This window comes from Dermacentor variabilis, chromosome 1, assembly GCF_050947875.1.
Source record: "Dermacentor variabilis isolate Ectoservices chromosome 1, ASM5094787v1, whole genome shotgun sequence".
Classification (NCBI taxonomy): domain Eukaryota; kingdom Metazoa; phylum Arthropoda; class Arachnida; order Ixodida; family Ixodidae; genus Dermacentor; species Dermacentor variabilis.
Window position 1 is genome coordinate 124,506,004 of NC_134568.1, and position 19,649 is coordinate 124,525,652.

General features: G+C 42.7%; 1 long non-coding RNA gene across 1 annotated transcript in view; it reads right to left on the reverse strand.

Moving 5' to 3' along the window:
• Nucleotides 1-4,981: 4,981 nt before the first annotated feature.
• Nucleotides 4,982-19,649, reverse strand: part of LOC142571958 (uncharacterized) — a 126,501-nt gene continuing 111,833 nt past the window's right edge. Inside the window, exons 2-4 of the long non-coding RNA XR_012825984.1 lie at nucleotides 13,392-13,532; nucleotides 10,635-10,887; nucleotides 4,982-5,629 (exon numbers count right to left, since the gene is read on the reverse strand). This is a non-coding gene — a long non-coding RNA (uncharacterized LOC142571958). The remainder of the gene's footprint in view (nucleotides 5,630-10,634; nucleotides 10,888-13,391; nucleotides 13,533-19,649) is intronic.

Consider the following 19,649-nt stretch of genomic DNA (forward strand, 5'->3'; position numbering starts at 1 on the left):
CTAAATTTTCTGGAAAAACGACGCCAAGATATTTAAATGCTAAACCATTTCAAGAGGGAGGCCGTCCAAGTTATACAGTGATCTCACCCGCAGACGCTTTCGGGTAAATGACATGAACTCACATTTTGAACTCCTCAAAGACATGTCCCATTTTCGGCACCAGGCATGAAATCTGTTGAAGTTCCTTCTGTAAGCCGGAGACATCTTCTATGTTTTGCACATTTCTATAAACCACAATATCATCTGCATATAAACACGCTTCGCATCCATGGCCCTCCGCAATATCATTTATGTAAATTAAAGATAACCGCCCCATAACTGAACCTCGTGGTACACTGAGGTTACGGTGACTTGAGTTGATGAAACTTCATTTACCAGAACATGCCGAGTGCGCCCAGTTAAGTAACTACTATAATCCAATTCATAGGGTGTATCAAGAGGCAGGATAATTTATGTATTAGCAGTGCATGAGGAACGGTATCAAAAGCTTTCTTAAAATCCAAAAATATGGAGTCAATTTAAAATCCTGAATCGTAAGAGGAAAATAGATCATGGAAGAATTCTACTAGTTGCGCCATGCCTGGCAATCCAGGCCTAAACCCATGTGGGCAATTCGAAAAGAAATTACTGTTTTGAAGATGTTTCATCACGCCAGTGCAAATAATATGCTTAATTGTCTTACAGCTTGCGCAAGTCAGAGATATGGGCCTGTAGTATTGCACCGAATGTTTAGGACCGCCTTTATGACTTGGAACCATATTAGCTACCTTCAACTGGGCAGGCAGTGAACTGCTGTGCAATGATTTATTAAATAACACAACTAGGAAGTGGGCTATTGTTCCAGAACAAGCTCTTATTACATGAGACCGTTTACAGTCATGACCACAAGCTGCTTTCGCTGTTACGTTAGTAAGCAGCTTAAGGACACCACTGTACGTGACAGTAACCATAGGCGCTCTCTCACAGGGCATTTCACGTATTTCAGGTAAGTCAGTGGTGTAAGCAGAAGACGGATTTAAAATCGGGATTCAAACAGCAAGCCTTCTCGTAACAGTTGTACCACGGTATTCCCACCAACTACTAAATTAGGGATTGTGGTCCTCTCCTTACTATTCGCTTTCACAAATTTCCAAAATTCTTTAGGATATTCTTTTAACTTCGTGCCATGCGTATATATATAACTTTGTTTAGATACATTGATCTCTTATTTAATGTTTTTTGGCCATTTCTCGCGATGTTTTAAAGATCGACTGCTTGCGATTCACTATGTATATAGCGTACAGTCGACGTTTCTTACTACTAAGTGCTCTAATTTCCTCATTCACCCATGGTTTGTCATTTCGGTGTCTGCTTGGTAAAAGTTTTGACGGAACAAGTTCTTCTAATAAAGCAAGTAGTTTATCTCTAAAAAGAATCCAAGCTTCATCTATATTCAGAGCCCGGCTAAGATAACAAAATTGAGGGAAAGAACAAGAAAGTTCTCGTGATAAAGACATGTAGTCACCTCGATCATAAAAAAAAACATACCTTTCTAGGGTAATTGCAGACTGCTTTAGTGAAAGCCTGTGTGCACATGGCAACGACGCAATCATGATCACTGATACCAGGGATGGCTGATGCAGTATAAACGAGCGACTCTGCGCCAGCAAAAAGCAAGTCTAACGTTTAAGTACAAAAGCAGTCTCGTCTTGTGCTCTCGGGCAGGAATTGCGTCAGGTCGCTGGTTCTAATTAACTCAGAATATGCTATAGATAGGGCAGCAGTGCCTGTAAACACAGGTTTTCCATTGTCCCAGCTAACGGCTGGCATATTAAAGTCTCTACCAAGTATATAGTCAAAATTTGTGGTAGTTAGAAAGTTTGATATTTCATTAAAAGATTCAGGATTAGATTAGTTAAGAGGCCGGTAAAAGGACCCAATAGCAAAGTAGGTGCCATTGTTCAGTTTAACCTTGCACCATACAGATTCATAATGTAAGGAAGTTACCAGTTGACAACTTACAAGCGATTCACTAACGAGCAAAAAAACAGCCCCACTATGTGTGTTTCTATCACATCTATAAACTTCATAGCCAGACCGAAAATCTTCAATATTAGTGATTTATTCATGTAGCCAAGATTTAGTTCCAATAAGAAACTGCGAATGAACAGAGGGGATCAAAGCAGCAGTCGTCTACTTCATTTTTTTTTTAAGCTTCGACAGTTAAGAAGCAGGATACGAAGTGGAAAACTACCTGAATAATTGTAGTTTGCTCTCTCACGCAAGGGTATAGGTTTCGAAGAATGTTTGTCGCGTAGCTATCTCTTGATTTCCTTTACGGTGCCTTCTCTGCTATCTTGAAGGTGAAAAATTTAGTGCAAAACCCAGGACAACCCACAAAGAAAGGACAAGACAAGCACTGGCGCTGACTAATGACCGATTTATTTTTCTTGCGAGAACGCATATAAATGCCCTTCACCCCTAGACCACGCATGCGTGCACAACAAAAGACACAGAAAGTCACGTCACACTAAAGCCAGCTACCGAAGACGTGCGCGCAGGAAGTTATATTTGGCTGAGTATAGGGACACGGAAATATGACTTATACAGTCATCCGCTTTTTCCTTTATGTGGAAAGCCTCCAAGGCCAGCCGCGCATGTTCATTTGTGCTTCTGCCGAGAATCGACGTCCCATCAAATCGCGGTTTACAATTGCAGCAAGAATTAAGATGGCCAACAAGGTGTGCCGCTTTGTCTGCATTATTAATTACTTTTTGCTCATGTTCCCCTAAGTCGCTCATTGATTCACCACCCTGTCTGCCCGATGTAAGTCTTTCCACATGAGAGAGGGAAAGCATAAACCGCACCGGTGTAACATGGGATGTAGGATATCCCATGCTTGATTTGGCACCCTCGCTTGCTTTCACCGCAAGTACGACGCCGAAAACGCCTGGAGGACACCATGCCTGCTAGCAACTCTCTTGAGTTGATTAGTGGCCTTATGAAGATAAGGCACCACCACGGGTCTGAACGTTTCACGTTCAACGGTCGCCCTCTTTTCGCTTTTTCTTTTCTGAATCAGGGCCTCGACAACTGCAGTCAGGAGTAGCATAGGGAAACCTGCTGCCAAAAGTCGGCGCATCTGATGATCAAAACTATGCTGCATTTTATGCACACACGATTTTTTGAGAGCCGATTCCATACAAAAGATCGCAATTCCTCGTTTTAAAACTTTGGAATGAGCCGACTTAAACGCCAAGAGCTCCTTTGCTATCATAGAAGAAAATTTTGTTGGCCATGTGAAGTTTGTCAAAGCGCAGTTTTAATTAGTAATTCGTGGATTCAGCATATTCGGAAAGTTTGGAGCGCGCTCGTCTGGGAGCAGGGTCATAATCCTGGCGAATGCTGTAATCCTTATCCTTCAACTTTGATCCATGGGATAAAAGCTTATCTGTAACTTTGGACCTGCAGTATTTAGTAATGACTGGTCGCTTCTTATCTTCACGGAATTAGCCAAGCCTGTGGGCACGTTCAATGTCTTCAGCTGTAATAGTCTGGTCGAGCTGACCTTTGAAAAACGTTATAGAATTTTTCTTAGATTCATTCGAGTTTTCGTTTTCACTGTCAGAAAGACCAAACACTATCAGGCTAGTTTTAAGCGATATGTTGTGTGCATCGACAAGGAATACTTCTACATAGACCAGTCTACGCGGAGTACCTGAAGAGCCTTATTTCACAGAAAGCAAATCAATTTTAACAACATTGTCTGTGCTCTGAAGTTCCTGTACCGAGATAGCAAGGGTGGCCTGATGCTTCTTAACCTCCTCAAGTTCAGTAAAAAATCGTGTCTGACCTTCCTCTAGCCTGCGGACAATCGCATAAATACTTTCAATCAAAGCATTTTTATGAGTTGTCAGAATCCTGGCCAGGACCAGGGTTTAACTCAACATCTCCCGAAAGGAGTAAACGCAATGCTGTAAAAGCACGTGTGGCTAGAGCATACAAACTTATACATTTTTTCACACACTCAAATAAGCTGTTGGGGCATGTGACTCGCGTGACTCCACTCTCGTGTGGTCGTGACATGGATTGCCAGGGTATGGAATGCCAGCGCTACAACTTTATTTTCCCGCTTAAGAACTAACCCCTCGCCTGTCAAATAAGAGTGATTACCTGACCACAAGGAAGACAAGCTTGCTTTGTGCTTTTGAAAGCGGATAGCGTCAAACTGCTTTCTGTCTTTTTTGGATCTCAGCACGTGTTGTTTTTCTAACCCACGCTGCGCTAGAAAAAGTTGGCGGAGTATTTTTTTTCTGGTTACAATAAGCTTTCTGTATAAAAGTTGTTAAAATTTTTATCAGGACTTACCTTTTCCCTCAATTCGAACTGTGTGGTGGCGTTGTGTAGAGCTTCGGAAAAAAAAAAGCACGGTTAAACGCGATAGCCAATATCTGATTGAAGTAAATGAGATGCATGTACTCTCGTTAAATGCTAAAATGTTTTTGCGTGGCACGACACCTTTTACACTCCCTAATATTTTTCATTTTCCTGGCACATGAAAGATTAGTGCTCACAAAATCAAGGCTCAATGCAGTAAGTGCGGCATTGATTTACTTTTTCTGTGCCATTTTCGCTACTAAGCTTGAAAATGCCGCTAGTCATACATAATACAGCATAGCGACGAGGCACAACTGCACGTGACGTGGTCTTATCCTTGCAAGAAATTCGCTATCGAGTCAAATCATGAAGCCAACAACACCTAAATGATATCCATGTCACACTAAAGGAATGAGGCAAAACCCAGGAGGACACAATAAGTTCGAAAATCTTATTATTAACAGGTGATTCAAGGGTGACACAAGGCGAAAAACGCTGCATATGACGGCGTGCATACGACTAAGCGATCAATAGAATAATACAACTTTGTCAACTAAGAACGAAAACGCAGACACTGAAGTAAAGTTTTATTACAGGAACACATTTTCAGCATTGCTCGCACCAACTTAATCCTTGAAGCGTGTGCATATTTGCGGCGGTGTATATTTGTATTATTGTTGCTTCGTCCGTTTTGGTTATTAGCCTTCGTAACACCGAGTACCACGAGGATTCAGTCACCGGAATAGCTTTTTGTTGATTTATTACACCATCCTATATTCGTTCGAGGAGAAATATAGCGGCGGGATGTATACACGCGCTAAAAATTTTTTTCAAGATAGGATTATATAAAGTGACATCCAAACCAAACAATATTTGAATTGGAGGAACAAAACACAGAGCGCTCACGAAACAGTAGCATATAGTAGTTACAATGAGCCCAAAATAAACAGATAATGAAATTAAAGCCGCGCAAGATTGTTACACTAAGAAAAGAAGGTAGCGGAACAGCGCGTGAATATGAGAGGAACATTTATTGTTCCTTTCCCTGTCATTGTTCCATAATGGCTCTGTTATTGTTACACTCGCTGCATCGTTCCGTTATATGAGGGGAGAGTGAGACATCGGACAGCACAAAGGATGATGCTCCTTGACACGTGACCTAGGCCCCGGTACTGGGTGACACCACTGCAGGTCCTTGCGCCCGATGAGAAAATAATTTATTGTGGCCACCATCACCTTCCTTGGGTTTCGAAGTCTCGTGACGAGCTCGGGTCTAAAGGAACGAATTGTATGCATGCGATCTCGTGATACCTCCTTTTTTTAGGCGACAGCCCGCACTCCAATTTTCGTTGCAACAGCATGATACATACGGGCTCTGACAAAGCGGAGAAAACAAAGACACGAACCTTTCTGTAGTCCTGCAGATGCGTAATTTTTTCAGTATCCAGCACTTCAGTATATTTCATAAATCACGACTTCTGACTTGCAGAAGATTTAAAACTTGCACAATGAAATACCTTGCCGGCAACGAAGAACTCGACCATAGTGGGCTAAAAAAAGCTGAAGACCTTTCAAAAATGTGTCTACCGAACATATGAAGAAATTTTTTTCATATCCTTTTTAAGTACTTTTTACGCTTTTGCGATAACAAGAAGCGAGAAATTCTGAAAAATTCGGAACTACTCCGAACAGGGATCCTGCGCCGAAAATTTGTGTTTTTTGTGGGCTAGTCACGGTCATGGCAACAGTGCAAGTATCTGTCCCCAATTGAAAGCATGTGTGCCATTCGAAGGTGAATGTTTTGTTTCTCTTTCCTTTTTGCAACCCGCCGTGGTTGCTCAGTGGCTATGTTGTTGGGCTGCTGAGCACGAGGTCGTGGGATTGAATCCCGGCCACGGCGGCCGCACTTCGATGGGCGTAGAAATTGAAAACGCCCGTGTACTTAGGTTTAGGTGCACGTTAAAGAACTCCATGTGGTCGAAATTTCTGGAGTCCTCCACTACGGCGTGCCTCATAATCAGAAAGTGGTTTTGGCACGTAAAACACCATAATTTAATTTTTTTTCTTTTTGCTGACACTGACAGCGCACGACCATTACCTTCCCTCGCGCCATTGGCTCGAGTTAACAGTGCGCTCGTGCGTATTATTTGCGTTAAGTGCCATAATTGTTCTTCGGGAAAATATCCCCCTGTTTGGAGAGGTGTTCAAGAGTTCTTTATTTATTTATTTTTTCAAGAGTTCAAGAGTTCTTTATTTGCATAATAATAAGGTTACAAATGGGGATTATACATACATACAGAGGGAGATCCCATAGCCAAGAGACTGTACAGGGGACCTCCCATTACAAATGAGTAGGATATATAAATACAAAGCAGCTTTATGAAAACACAAAAGACACCATATTAAGTTAGTCACTAGCTTACGCTGTAAAATATTTAACGACACAAAGCACTTATTAATAAAATGATAACGATCAAATTGTTATATTGAGTGCAAAAATTTACGAAGGTTTGATTTGAATGTGTAAAAGTGAGAGGATATCTTAGTATGACACGGTAATAAGTTCCAAAGTAGTGTTGCTGAAAAATGAGTAGTAAATTTACCATAATTAGTTCTAGGTTTTGGTAGTAAATAGCTGTTGGTAGAAGCGAAACGGGTAGACGTGGAATATGGATACTGGCTGGTAGTAATTATAGGGAATGGAAGCTTTCCGTTAACAGATTTATAAACAAGTATTCCAAGTGAGTATTTATTTAGTTTCTGTAACGATAAAATGCCGTTAGATCTGAGTAATGGAGATCCTTCCGATGTGTAGCTGCTACGTGTTATGATGCGAATTGCTTGATTTTGGGTATGCTGTAGTGGAGATAAATGTGTGGGATACGTGTTTCCCCATGATGATATGCAATAATTAATATGCGTGTCAATAAAAGCCTAGTAGAGGGAGTTGAGTGTCTTCATATTAAAGAAATTGCGAACTTTAATTAATATTCCAATTCCATAGGCTGCCTTCTTTGTTAAGGATAAAACATGCTCGTCAAATTTTAGGTGTTTATCTAATATGACGCCAAGAAACAGTACACTATCAGTAGGATAAAGTGCACTGGAAGCAAAGGTTAGCGATGGATACACTGAGATATGTTTTTGTTTAGCTGAGAAGATCACGAAGTTAGATTTGGCAATATTAATGTGTAGTCTGTTTAGTTGGCACCAGGTTACAATATTTGCCGCGTCGTGATTAAGCTTACACATCAATGAATCAAGACTTTTGTCTGAGGAGAAGATGGTAGTGTCGTCAGCGTAAAGGATACAGTCAGAGGACTTTAGGTCCTTTGGGAGGTCATTAATGTATATTAAAAACAAGAGAGGCCCTAATATAGATCCTTGTGGTACACCAATGTTAGTTGTTTTAGGGTGCGAGTAAGTGCTGGAGATTGATACAGCGTATTCTCTATCTTTCAAATAGTTACGTAGTAATTGCAGTGCCGGGCCAGTTATACCAATAGAGTCTAATTTAGCAAAAAGGATGTTATGAACAAGTGAATCGAATGCTTTAGAAAGGTCAATAAATAATGCGCCAGCGAAATTTCCAGTGTCAATTGCCTGCCGAATCTTGTCTGTTAGAAATATTAATGCCAAATCAGTTGAGTAACCTTCCCGAAACCCAAATTGATTTGGTGATAGGATGCAAAATTTTGATAAATAGCTTGATAAGCGTGTTACGATTAGTTTTTCGATAATTTTACTGAAGAATGAAAGTATAGCTATGGGGCGGTAATTAGCTGTTAGACGCTTATCTCCCTTCTTGAATACAGGGATTATTTTGGCTTTCTTCAAAGAACTTTGATAGATTCCTGTTTTAAAGATAAGGTTCACTATGTGACAGAATATATCAGATATTAGGTACACTATCGTTTTTATGAGAGATGGGCTGAAGTTATCGCGACCAGGTCTTGTATTTTTTAGACTGGAAATGACTTTGACTATGTCTTCAGGGGTTGCTGGATGAAGGAAAAAGCTATGTGGCACACGGGGGTAAGCCTCGGTGAATGAATCTTCGCACTCTTCATTATCAGCACAGAAGGAATTAATGAAGGAGTTTTTGCAATGTCCAAGGGATTATCAAAGAGAAGATCCCCCGATTGTATCACAGTTATTTCAGAATTATGATTCGACCAACCTAAAAAATAGTTTAATACTTTCCATTGCTTTCTGACATCATTACCTGCAGACTTAATTTCATTTTCATAATACGTCGTTTTAGCCTGTTTGAGTAGTTTTCCTAGTAAGTTAGAATATTTATTATACCATTCGTGAAGTGCTGTGTTAAATGGCTGTTTCTTTGTTTTTTTGTAAAGGTTATCTTTCTTCCTTAAGCAATTTAGCAAACTAGTGGATAACCATGGGTTACGAGGAGCTGAAAACGTTTTTTTACAGTTCATTAGTACCGTGGAATCTGAAATAGCATTAGAAATTATTTGTGAGAATGTATTATAGGCAGTTTCAGGGTAATCACATGCCATTACTGGGGACCAGTCTGCAGCGGCAATTAATTTAATAAAAATTGACCAATTAAACTTCTTTCTGGTGAAGCTTGCATCGGTAGTGCCAGCAGTAGAAGTTAAGCGCACGAATGTTGGGTAATGATCGGTTATTGAAGCTTCGAGAACACCACAGTCAGGGTTAGTAAGAAGATTGGATACTATGTGGTCGATAAGCGTGCCCTGTTTATCTGTGGGACAACGAGTTGGAAGAGTAATTAGGTTTTCATATCCGAACCCATTGAGGCAGCTAACGTAATCATTAGGTAATGTGTTGGATGTATCTAAAAGGTTAATATTAATATCGCCCATGATAATGACATTTTTCTGTTCGAATGTTAAATTATGTAGCAAATTACCTAGGGCTAAGCAAAACGCGCTTCCAGATGATGAGGGTGAACGATAGATGCAGCCAACTATTAGGTTTTTCTTATCTTGTGAAAAGAATGTATCATCAAATTCGACCCAGACAGATTCACAGTTCGCCACGTTGAGTGTCAAGTCAGATCGCCTGTGAAAACGCAACTCTGAGGACACAAAAATAGCAGCCCCACCATGATTACTTTTATCACGGTGGCAGTATTCGGCTGAGTACGAGGGAAAGCAATACAAGTTATTGTGGGATGCGGAGAGCCAGGTTTCACTAACGCAAATAACAGAGAAATTATGACGGGTAGATGATAAAAAATTTGTGATGCCATCCATGTTTTTTTGCAGACTTCGCGCCTTGAAATGGATTAGTGAACGGCAGTGCGATGAAAAATAAGCCTCAAGTTTTTCAGGTAAAAAGTACGTAGCCGTTGGACAGAATTTAAAAATTTAAAGTTGGAAGGCTTATGCAAAGTTAGGTAATGATAGATAGATCAGAATCAGAAGCGATGCGAAATACCCGACTATCGGGAGATTTCCGCACTTTGATGTGACAGTTTTCCGTCCAGATGAACTGCCAACCCTTTTCCTTCTTTAAGGCAAGCGTCCTGGAGAACAAACGCTTATTGTCTGACGATAGATGCTCATTGATGAATATCGCCTGCGAGTGCTCTCCTGAAAACCCTATACTTCGGGTATTCAGTCGGGCCTTTCGCGCCTTCTTCATGAATTCAGTTTTTTTTTTTTTTTGATCGAGAGCAAAACCGCACGATTATATTCTTTTGACCAGACTTTGCTGGTACGCGATGAACTGTGTCGACATCTGTGGCTGAGACTGTGCAGTTGATTTTGTCGGTGATGGCAGTCAGGATTGCGGTACAATCCTCCCCCTGGGTACAGGGCACCCCCTTTATTTCTAAGTTATTTAATCTTGAGTATTGCTCAAGGTCAGTCACTTTCCTATGAAGGGCGTCGTTTTCTGCTTTCAGAACGCGGTTTGCCGCAGATAACTCAAGCTGTTGAGATCGGGTTGACTCGACTACTTCGTTTAGAAGCTTTAGGCTGTCGTCCATGCGACCAACTTCAGTTCTCATTGCACCGACGTCTAATCCTGTGTCCTGAAGCTTAGTTTTTATGCTAATAACAAGCCGGTCTACTAATTCATTCAACCGATGTTTGAATATAGCTTCTAGCTCGTCCATTCGCTTACAAAGTTCAGAATTTGTCCGCATTACGAGGACGGCTAAATAGTGAACACAATGTGAGCACAAAAGCAGAGAAAAACGATAGCAGCAACAACAGTAGCAGCAGCAGTTGCAGGACTTGAGAAATTCTAAAAAAATATCGAGAGTAATCAAAGCAACCGACCTGTGAAACCAAGGAAGTTTGCTTAGATGCGTGCTTGAGAATGCAACTGCTGCTGCTACAATAGTGATGCTCTCGTCGGGACGGCTTTTATGGCAGGAATCCGGACTGCGTAGAGTGCAGCTTGGGGGTGGTTTCAGCGGAGTGCGCGCCGAGATCAGCAGGGTAGTCAGTGCCGCGCAGGCACGTGTACGATGCAAGGATGACCAGCCAGGTAGTCACCGCAGCTATCCAAGGGACAGCCGATGCAGCTAGCCTGTGAAACCAAGGAAGTTTGCTTAGATGCGTGCTTGAGAATGCAACTGCTGCTGCTACAACGATGCGATACAGCGATGCGCAGCAGACCCACATGTCTGCATCGACTGGACCCCTGTCTTCAACTTCGTACTCCACATGGACTATCCCGACCCAAGACAACGATTCTTTACTGACGGTAGCTTAGTGTCGCTTTTACAAAATCATTTCCTTTCCGCGTTAAAAGGGAAGACAGTGCTGCGTGTGACCACTGCGGCAACTAGGAAGCTATCAAACGCGTTATTTGCCATTGTCCCCGAGATATTGAACAGTCGGCGTTTGCGAAGTACAAAGTATTTCAAGCTAAAACAGATTAAAGATTGCGTTAAACCAAAACTGACCACGCGCCGTGGTCGCTTAGTGGCTATGGTGTTGTGCTGCTAAGCCCGAGGTCGCGGGATCGAATCGCGGCCACGGCGGCCGCACTTCGATGGGGGCGAAAAGCGAAAACACCCGTGTACTTTAATCTAAGTACACGTTAAAGAACCCCAGGTGATCGAAATTTCCGGAGTCCCCCACTACGGCGTGCCTCATAATCAGATAGTGGTTTTGGAACGCAAAACCCGATAATTTAAATCAAAGCACACTGAAAACAAAGCTGTAATTTCATTGCAGGCGCCGTATGACATTTCGGAATTACCAACGGAGCCCTCAAAACACTCCTGCAAGCGGGAAGTGCAATGATTGCTGCTTTAAGAAAATGGCTCACCAACACTGCCAAAGATTTTCCACACGTATACAGAAGATTTTTTACGTTTAGTATTAATTCATACAAGAATGTTTTTGCGTTCAGAAGTGCTCATTTGAGAGCATCAATGGCAATCAGTGGCGCGCTGAACGCCGCCAGCGCAACAGTAAAGCTGGATACACACGAAAGTCCATGCTGTAACGTTTCTATGTGTGCCAGTGAGAAATTTGTTCTTTTGGGGACTCTGGACAAACACGGCGAAGCTGTGTGAGATTACATAGTCGTAGTGCACAGCAAAATGTTGAGTGCCCTAAAGTGCACAGGTACAAATTAACGGAGTGTCCGCTAGATTCCTCTGTCTTGGGGAAAGTACGATGTAGCACGTACTATCCTATGCTTAAGTTGTAGGAAAAAGAGAGACAGTTTCTAATGAAAGTTGGAGAGAGGGGCAGAAAAAGTAAGGAGGAGAAATGAAAGGCAGGGAGGTTAACGAGGACCGAGCCCGGTCAGCACCCTCTAGAGAACTTAAGGCCTTCTGGTCGTACCCTTCCCCCTTGAGCTACGTCATGCAAGAGAAATCTACATAGAAGTTCCGTGCAGCGTGCTGCGAAGGTACGAGCGGCGTACCTGTGTTGAAACTGAAACGCGGAAGTTATACAATTGTTAATCCCGACTATTCGGAGAAAACCGAGGGACGACGGCGGCGACAACAATTCGATTAGTTCCAGGAGCCCTGCCACTCCTTGAATAGCTTCGGGGTTAAACAAGTCCCGGCATGCTCGGCCATACTGTTGCATGCTTCCGAACGCACATTTTTTCTAGACCTGACCAGTGCATGTAGTCTGAACACTTGTGCTGTGCTTGCGATTGTGTGCACCGCGAGTCTTCATTGCCCAGGAATGTGCAGGGTCATGCCAAGATATGCCTAATAAGTGCTGCGTGCCCAATTGCAGGAGCAATTACATGTAGAAATCGGGGCTGAAAAATCATGTCTTCAAGTTTCCGCAAGATGAAGCCCAGAGTGCCTGGGTTAGGGCGATACCACATGCAGACTTCGTTGTATCACCACACTCCAGGGTAAGGTGTTCAGAACTTCTTTAAATAGTTACTTTCGAAAGATACGGGAAAGTTAGTTGCTCAATTACAGAAAGTGCCTGTACAGAAGTTTTTTTTTTTATTGAAGAACTACTGCTGCAAGATGAATGACAAAATATTGGATGTCAGTGCTAAGGCAACGAAGAGAAAAACTGAAACTCTGAGCAATAAGGCAGCTGTTTTCTTGTAAATAGCTGCACGAATGTTTCATATCCCCTTTCTAAACTTATTTGAGTTGTTGTAAATTAGTGGACTGCGGTAATTAGTGCGTCGAAAGCGAATTTATTCGTTTAAGCATACTCTAGATTGGAATAAGTACATGTGTCCCCAATAAGATTGTTCATACGCAATTGTGAAGCTGAATGCGTTACATTCATCATTGCCGCGCCATAAAAACCATAAGTACAAAAATACGAAAGAAAAAGTTGTTATGGATTCAATTTATTTGAAGCAATAGGTATGAAGTATGGGGTATAATAAATAATAATAATAATTCACGAAAAACGTACATTACAAAGACGACAAAGCGCAACGCTGTAAAGAGTTGCTGGCATCAGTACCTGCACAAGCGTTACAAAGCTGTTTTGTATCTGTGCCCCTAAATAAATGCTTCGTAAGGTGTCTGCTGCTCATTCCGCAGTTTCGACTGAAGAAAAAGTGTGGAGTGGTCAATGGAAGCATACTGCTGCTAGGTGAACAAAGCCGCGATCCTTTCATTCAACCCGTATGCCCAAGCGCGCCGCCGGCCTCTTCTCCGTGACGTCACTCGCCGAGCACTCAGGCCTTCTTGTCTAGGGGGCGTTGGCCCGGTTGGGAGCCCTGCACTGGGGGAAAGGGAAAGGAGACGAAGATATTGAGAGAAGAGGAAGTTCACTGTTGATGTCACCGACGTATAGTGAAAATTCTCAGCGCTGTGTCACAAACGGCCGCTAAGTCTTGTTGCCTTCAGAAATCGTAGCAGTGCTCGTGTGGCCTTCTGCAGCTGTGATGTGCGAGATCACGGCCTATCGATTTTGCCTAACGAGAAATGTTTTCCGTTTAGTTAGTTTAGAATGGTTCGGAATGTCTTACAGTTATTCGCCACAATAGAATGACAGCTGGAAGTGTTTGCCTATCTGACGGGCATGGCATGCTAGTGTGGGTGTTGGGTGAAAAATACAATATACACCGGGATGAAACAAACATACAAACGGCACATACAAACATAGACATGCACACACATTCAACTTGCTTGTGAAGTCTTATTAAGGCCCGTAGTTCTAAAAAAACTATTTTAGGCGCAAAATGCACTGCTATTTAATAGAATAAGACCGCATAGATGATGGCTTTCGTCCAGTTCCAAAACAGGCTGATGTATCCAACTATTTCATAAAAGCGTCATTATATTCTAACACTTCGAGCAAGACGGACGCGACAGTACCTCGTTCGCAAAGCCCCCAGAGAAAGAGCTCATATGTGTTGAAAACATGGCCAGATGTTAGATCTTGTAAAATGTGCCTTATCATGAATTTGTTTATTACCGATTGTGTCTTGCGCTTATGTGATGACTGGTGTGTCTTCTTTACTGTTTTTACATCAATTGTTAGATTTCATTCATATGCGTAGTACTGATGTCGTATTGTTTATTTATTTTTTATCCAGTCGTTTGTTCCCCTGCGTACGTTAGAACTGCGGTGTTATAATGGCATGTAGCCTTTATACACATGGCGGTGTTTTCCAAAGTAAAATGATAGCGCACTGTGCATCTTTTACTTATGTATTTGCTCTTCAGTCACATTAACGAAAAGCCAATGCAGTTTCCCACTCCTGTTCAAATTACCTTGTTCTACTTGTCGTAGGACGCAAACAGAGCTGTTGAATAGATCTCTGTGGTATCCACAATGAAGCCTTTGTTTGCTCTTATAACACATGCCTTCTGCCCAGAGTATCTACACGCACGTGAACAAAACGAACTAATGTTTCGTAAAATCACATGCTGACGTGGCTATTCTTCTTTCTTGTTGCTGAAGGCGCATAGGGGCTGCTACAAACCGACGTCACAAGAAAAAAACAATGACAACACCATTGGGACGTCAGAGGAGTTTGGTACGTGGTTTCTCGGTATTGCCATTCAGTTTTGATCGAGGGACTATACTCGGCTAGGAACGAGTGCTACGATCATTTAGATTTCTCATTTCTGTGTGCAAAGAAAAAGAACGAAAAAATGAAAGAACGAAAGCAACAAAAAAAAAAAGAATAAAATGTAAAAAATCGGTAGGTGTTGATCACGGTGTACACTTTCTTTCGACTACACTTGTTTCTTTTTCTTTCAGGCATGCTGTGAATTCAACTATGGAATCTCGCGGGCTACTTTGATCAAAATGGCCTAAATCTTACGCAGGATAAAACAGGTGGTTCTTCCTACAGTTTATGCCCCTTGGTACAATTGAGCGATTAGTTCTGGAGTGACGTCCTTTCACTTCCCGTTGCCGTGTTCTCGAGGAAATCACTGCCACTCACGAAGAGCTTTCGTTGTGCCTTTCTTTTTAATGATTATTGAACAGCCAATATAATGGTTGCGCATCAGCGAAGGAGGGAGCACAATCAACGGAAGTAGTTGTGATGGATGGCGGGGCCTTAATTTCACTGCTCCCATAGCTACTACCTTGATTTGTCTCCTGCTCGAAAGCTCCATTTTCATAAACGTGCTATCTGGGAAAAGTAGGAATAGGCGAATAATTTTTTAAAACTACAATCACTTAGCTCTAGGCTGTTTTTAAAGACGCGTTGACCTTCATTCTTATTTTACTCTGCTGTGACCATACTGATCCATCAGGTACCCGCATATATAACAGCGGCGCGAGTTCGCTTCTTAAATTAGAAATTAGAAAAGCTCTCGAATCTGAGCCGTATATGTAACACCAGTCATTCATGCTCGCCTCTAAAAAATGCGCTTTCTTACGTGTGTTCGGCTGCGGTACGGTGATGACCGCTTACTTTTCCGAACTTCTTTGGGTGAGGAGGCGACGGAGGGAGGTGGCGAAAGTTATTTCACGACAAAATACACACTTATAGTTGAGAACGAAAGATTTCGAATGATTGCGACGTTCAGGGAAGAGTAAAATCAGATTAGATTCAGCCTAGTCTACAAACTACGTTTCTTTTTTCTTTCTTTGTTCGTGGGTCATGTAGGAAGTTCGTCTGCTTTCAATGAACAAAAGAAAAAGAACTAAACACATCATTACCATGAAAATAGAAATTAAATACCCCGGATATGCTTTTGCTAAAAATGGGTGCCGTAAATAAATTTCTACGCGGAACGCCACACTTATATTTCAGTCCTCTAAGTGACGCGGTCTGCTTCGATCGGAGTGACATCTGGCTGTGACGACGGTGTTATTTCTTCCGTCTTTTGAAAGCTTCCGTTTTTTCTTTTAAATAATTTCGCCTGGTTTACTCCGTCAAAACGAAACCACGTTCAAAACAGAGCGACGCCCCAAAGGCGACGGTGGTCAGGCGCCAGCTTCTCTCCCATTATTTGTGATTCGTTCCGCTTCTGCTTTCCCGCGATCCTTCTGTCCTACTTTAATCTGTTTTGGTGCTTTTCTGTAGAATGGCCTTCGATGTGGGATTTGGGCGTCTGAAGAAGTGCGTGTCGTTCCGTTCGGGCCTTCATGTAAAGGGCAACCGGCAGCTGTTGCGAGACATCTTCACCAAAAGCAATATTGCAGCACAAAGACATTTTTTTCGGCTCACGGCTGCATTCGTTCTGAGGCGAACGAAGCGACACGTCGACATCCCGAAGCGATGCCGGATAAAACGGCTGACGCAATGCTACGCAATTGGCCCACGCAAGGCGGGTAAACCGCCTTGCATGTCAACCTTGTCGATGTTGAAGAAATTACGCATCTGTTATAGATACAAGAAGAAAATTTCGCCCTCTATTCGGGCAATACAACGTCAACGAAAACACTGAAAGCCAATACAAGGACTTTATCTGATTTCTGGGCCTTTACCAGGCAGGATATTGCCTGCCAGGAGCTCGAAATCCTGTCCAAGGAACAGCGCAATCGACCATGACTCCTCTAGGGCTGCACCAAGTCCAGAAGCTGAGAGCTCCGATGTCATGCATTCTGTCGCGCCGACCTTGGCATCGGAAATAATGCAGTCGTGCGAACAGGCGAGAGCAATAGGCTTGGCTTTCATGCACGCCGGCGTCACTTTTCACGGCGTGGGCAGTCAGCGTACTATAGGATCGCTAACTTGACCTCCCACTACAAATTTTCGGTCGTTCGTGTCCTGCACTATCGTTCCTGCAGGATGCACTGGCGCGCCGACTGAAGATTGGCGCGTTTGCGATGCTGCGCGCAATGTTGCGCGTGGCCTTGCACTGCGCAGCGTGTGGTAAACCCTCGACGAGTTGATTCGTCTGCGCTGATGAAAACTATGTTAATACAGCAATTCACTTCTGCGTCGGTCACCCTCTGCTCGGCGGCACAGTTTTTCGGCCTTGGTTACCCTCCCCCTTCCCCTGCCCGTCCCTTCGCAGTTAGCTGCTTTCTGTATTAAGTTGCCATAATTTTCATAATGTGTTAATGGGAGATGGTTCATCGTACAGTGTTGCCAACGGTAGAGATTGGCCCCTTCATTTAGAGTTTTTTTTTTTTGCCACTATTTTGTGAAGATATAGGGAGGTTGACGCTAGCCGTCTTGTGGTAAAATGCAGGGACATTCTCATTGCTTCGTATTTCAGCAGGAATAAGAGCGACTGATTATTTTTGGAATGATCACCACTTATCCGAAATAAACGTTTGGTACATGAAATAACTGCGAGTTTGATTCGTTTTCACATTTGATGAAAATAAATATTTTTTGTGAGCACTTCCGCACTGATATTTTCTTTGCCGCACTAGAACCCCGCTAAATTGGAAAATTTTCTCCGACCTCAATAATTTGCAGACAAACACGTGCAACAACTTGGGTGCGAAAAGTGAAATCCACTTTTGATTGCAGCAGAAAGCGTTTAAATGTGGATGTCGGACAAAATCTTAGTCTGCACTTCAAACGCGTGCATAAAAACTTGAAAAGCAGGGACATATGCACTTCTAATTGCTCCATGAATATTTGATTGGTTTCTTTTAGTAAACTAGATATTTCCCGATATGCATTGTCATTCATTGTCAAAACTTAAAGAAGGTTGCTAGAATGCCGAAGGAACAATTACTTCTCATTTTCAAAGCTTTCCCCGCGTTGCAAAATGGCCTTATAATAAATGACCCAGGAAGTGAAAACGCATGCCTTGTTTTATGTTGCTCCACTCATAAGCGCTAACTGCGCTTGCCCGGCTAGTGTGCGCGATAACCAGAACAGTGCTGGCAACGCAACCATGCACACTGATGAGCAGAAAGTTATCCATGAATCATTACGATTTTGCAAGGGAATCGCATCAATACGCACCCTTCTCCGAAAAACGTCGTCGTTACACGACCTTTATTTAGCCATGTTCACACACGCACCTTGTGTGAACGTTTAAGCGATTCCACATCCATCTTCAGCCCTCTGTCGTTTCAGCTGGGAACACTTTCACAATTGTAAAGCGGCATTACGAAATAGGTGACGTAAATTTAAGTGGCAGGAGTTAGCGGGTGGAAGCACATGCTTTCTGAGAACAAGCCCCAGGTAACACCATTAGTACGCAATGTTCGCACGAAGAAGCCATTAAACAACCACCATAGTGCTAATGGATATATTTTGGCATCTCTTACCGTGCAAACAATGTCTGTCATTTTTCACCGGTAAGACACAAAGAACTCACTGAGCATGGACAAACGGCGGGATCCTCATACTTTCTCACGTCTTTATTACCGTATACATTCGTGTAACGGCCGCATTTTTTTTTTTTTTGCGATTAGGACGCTGGTTTTGTTGACATCTCCACCTTTTTTCTTCTTGCTTTTTCTCAAAAAGTGAAGTGAGGCTCTTGCAGGGTGATGAGCCATTTTGGTCCAATTTTTCCGGATGTGCATAATCACCGTTATCGTTTTTGTAACAAAAAAGCGAACGCTGTCGTCTTCAAAATTGTTCATTTGTTCACGCGCGCGCCACACACGTTGTGCCCTTCTAGTTTTCACTGATTTCGTTGTCGGCACTGCTCAGCTCTAATTCGGCAGCCCAGCACGCCATCCATGTCGTTAGACATGCCTATAAATTTGCTGAAGCTTTTATTAACAATTCCCCAAGATCCTGCACGTCACACGCTCAGAATGCAAGAGCAGACAAGATTTCTTTTTTCTTTCTTTCTGAGCTGCCAAGCTGAGGGGCTGGCTCATACTCAAGTGCGACCCTTACACGAGTGTATGCGCTATAGCCCTGCCACCTATTCGTTTGATGCATGACAAGACAGATGAACCTGTCGGCCTAATGATCCCAAATTTCTTAACGGTTACAAGCAGTATGTAAGGTTGGGCTAAGGAAGTTACCGCAACGGCTATTGCTATTTATACTTCGATTGGCGTTATCATTAGGTAGGCAAAAAAAGGTGCTGTTCTTTTTATTGAAAGTGACATCACGGGGAATCGGCAATGATGTGTACTTTCACAAACCTTTATGACCGCGACGAGAGAGTATAAAACTACTAAGGCTTTCCGCTGATAAAAACAAGACCATGCAGCGCGAGTATACTGTGTCAACGTCACTTTTAAGAGCAGGCAGCTGTGACTATGTGTAGCTGGGGCTACGTGGTGGTGACCGAAATTGAACTCAAATCACTGCCGTCGAGGTATATAGAGGACGGGACTGGCGGATGGAGCTATATACAGGGTGTTCCAGCTAACTTTAGCCAAAGTTTAGAATACGCGGATGCAACGTAGCTGAACAGAACCAAGATAATGTTGTTTGCCGTCGCTTGAAGATGCTCAAATTATTTTCTTTCAGTCCGCCTAAATTGATAATTAGCGTTAATT